Here is a 3,363-nt window from a genome sequence, read left to right as displayed (position 1 = left end):
GAAGCTGAAGTCTGACCACGTTAAATCACTTTCCTGAATTTGAGGACATGCAACCTGAGTGCACTGAACAAATATGTAGCCATGATACTTGTCTACAATGAGAAGGATATGGGCATCTGCTTGGAAATATGGAATCATAGGTGACTGTGTAGAGGAAAGAGTGAGTCTATCTCCTTGTTGGGAAAAAAATCCCCAGTCCAGAGCTGCCTTGGAAAAGCAAAAGGGTTTAAAATAAAAATATATATATTTTAAAAAAGATTTTTCCAAGGAAATTTCTTGAATCTTCCTTGAGAAAGAGCAAGAAATAGCTTTTAAAAAACACAAAATAAAATTTTAAAACTGTAATAATATCAAGTACTGTCAAAGAAGTGAAGCAATTTTAATGCATTGCCAGTGAGAACACATAGTAGTGCTGCATTAGGAAACCACTTGCTAGTTTCCATTCATTTAAATATGTACTTACCATCTGACCAAGAAATCCAACTCAGAGACCCTTACCAAAATGAATAACACAATTCCTGACTTTTTAAAGGGGTAGAGGGAGACCAACCATGAGAGACTATGGACTCTGAGAAAAAAACTGAGGGTTCTAGAGGGGAGGGGGTGGGTGGATGGGATAGCCTGGTGATGGGTATTAAAGAGGGCACATTCTGCGTGGAGCACTGGGTGTTAGATGCAAGCAATGAATCATGGAACACTACATCAAGAACTAATGATGTAATGTATGGTGATTAACATAACATAATAAAAAAAGGAAAAAAATAAAGGGGTAGAGTCAGCCAGCTCTAGAAATTATCCCCCCAAAGTGATAATTGCTTTTATAAAAGCATGTATAAAGTACTACAAAATGATCATGAAAGTGCCCGGAATGGGCCAGAACACCCTACTGGCAATGAAGTTACTTCCTTCTGAGACTTGTTCCTCAATTCTTAAATGTCTGTGCTTGCTAGAGTTTTCAGATTTGGCCCAAATGCACAGACATGTGAATCCAATTGCATTTATTTTTGAAAAAAATGTTTCTTTCTGTAACTGATGTACCAAGAATGGCCAACGTATTGACCAAATTTCTTATCTATACTGTTTGTATAGACACAGATAGGACACAAAACAGCTTCTTTTGATGCAGGAATTTGAGATGTAGGGGTGTGGGTATGACTGTACCACAAATACATGCTCAATTCTGATCCTTGTTCTGTTGATAATCAGTTGGGTATAGACATGCTGCTGGCTGTTATCTTCTTAATTCACAAGATGAAAAACATTGTCCATCTCCCTCACAGTCTGCTCTCCTGCTCTGATGTGACAAGAAATATGAAAGTTCCTTGAAAAGCATAAAAGATGCTAACATTTTAGTCAAGCAATCTGAGTCGTTACTTTCCATGGTCTACCTCTTGGTTACTGCAGGATATTCAGCCAATAATATTGAAAGTCCAAACTTTGACGTTCCCAAAGAAAATGAGTTTACACTTGAGATACCCAAACAGATGTTAAAAGTTCTACAACCCCTGAGATTCAGAAAGGGAGCTATATTTGCCCTGCTATTCCTTTAGCATTCTCTAAATAAAAAGAATAAGGAGGCATTGTCTCCCTTTTTGACTGTCACCCCAACCCTTCATGTATTTGCAATAAGAGTGCTTTGGAGGTATGGCAAGTAGTGGGAAAAAGTCCTGCTGGTTTAGTGTAATAGAATACACCATACAGCAGGCAAGCTGACATGTGCCTCCAGAGTCATAATACAGTCCCCTTATGGCAGCACAGTCAGCAAGGACATCCCCGTGTCCTTCCACATCACTTTTAGAAGAAGAGCTTGCTCAACCCACACTTACCCAGTGTTCAGTCCAACTTGCTGTACACAGGCTCCTGCCCTTGACAGAAAACTGCACATATGGGCAAAAGACCTTGTTCACAGTCAGTTCCCATGCTAGTGATCAAATTGCATTATCTCGTGTTTGCTCAGTTTGTCATAGGTGCCTCTCATGATGATTCCCAAATGACTTTGATGGAGAACATTTCAGAGGTGACTGAATTCATTCTTGTGGGCTTAACAGATGCCCTAGAGATGCAGGTCCCTTTATTTGCAGTCTTCACTATCATTTACTTCATCATTCTTGTTGGGAACATTGGAATGATCGTGTTGATTCTGCTGGACTCTCGTCTCCACATTCCCATGTACTTCTTCCTCAGCAACCTCTCCCTCGTGGACTGCATTTATGCTTCAGCTGTCACTCCCAAGGTAATGGTGGGGTTTCTCACAGGAGATAAGATCATATCCAACAATGCCTGTGCTGCCCAGATGTTCTTCTTTTCAGCCTTTGCCACTACTGGAAGTTTCCTCTTGGCCTCAATGGCCTTTGACCGCCATGCAGCAGTGTGCAAACCCTGCATTACGCCACCACTGTGCCAAGTGCTATGTGTACCTCACTGGCCACTGGCTCCTACATCTGTGGACTCTTGCAGTCTTCCATCCATGTTGCCCTCACCTTCCACCTCTCCTTCTGTCGTTCCAACATAATTAATCACTTTTTCTGTGACATTCCCCCACTGCTGGCTCTCTTGCTCTGATATCCACATGAATGAGATTGTGCTCTTCACATTGGCAGCATTCAAAGTCTTTTTCACCCTCTTGGTTATCTTGAACTCTTATCTGTTCATTTTTATTGCTATCTTGAGAATGCGCTCAGCTGAGGGACAAGAAGGCTTTCTCTACCTGTGCATCCCACCTGACCACTGTTTCCATCTTCTATGGGACGATTATCGTCATGCACTTACAGCCAAGTTCTAGTCATTCCATGGACACAGACAAAATGGCATCCGTGTTCTACACCATGGTCATCCCCATGCTGAACCCTGTGGTCTACAGCCCAAGGAACAAAGAGGTCAAGAGTGCATTTCAGAAGGTGGTTGGAAAAGCAAAGTCTTCACTGGGCTTAGCCTACTGATTAAAAATAGCATGCAAACCATGTGATATTTCTATTGGACTTCTAGTATCTAAGAATATTTTTGTGAATTTTAATTCTTTCTTGTCTTTCATTTTTCTAAGAAGCTCCCTCCCTCCCAAATGAGATTGGTTCTAGTCATGCTTTGGGAATGTGACTGGGTAGGAAAAATTTTGGATATCTTTTTCCAGAAAGAGGATGTTGCTTCTATCTTAAAATGAGAATTATATTCCTGGATAATATAAGATCTTAGACTACATTGGTTTAAAGAGTTCGCAAATGAATCTCCTAAGTGTATGATACCAGAATTACATTTTTAATTACTAGAATTCAAAATAACTCTATGATTTTTGTACACGGTATAGAAGCATAGTTCTCAGACATTCATGCTCTTAAGAATTACCTTGAGAGATGTTGAAATGCAGAA

At 40.4% G+C, this 3,363-nt stretch overlaps 1 pseudogene; it reads left to right on the top strand.

Moving 5' to 3' along the window:
- The first annotated feature begins 1,990 nt into the window (after positions 1-1,990).
- Positions 1,991-2,939, top strand: LOC113914699 (annotated as a pseudogene).
- The last annotated feature ends 424 nt before the right edge of the window (positions 2,940-3,363 follow it).

Source organism: Zalophus californianus, chromosome 11, assembly GCF_009762305.2.
Source record: "Zalophus californianus isolate mZalCal1 chromosome 11, mZalCal1.pri.v2, whole genome shotgun sequence".
NCBI classification, from domain to species: Eukaryota; Metazoa; Chordata; class Mammalia; order Carnivora; family Otariidae; genus Zalophus; species Zalophus californianus.
The sequence above is the reverse complement of the archived record's forward strand: the minus strand, read 5'-3'. Positions and strand labels throughout refer to the sequence as shown.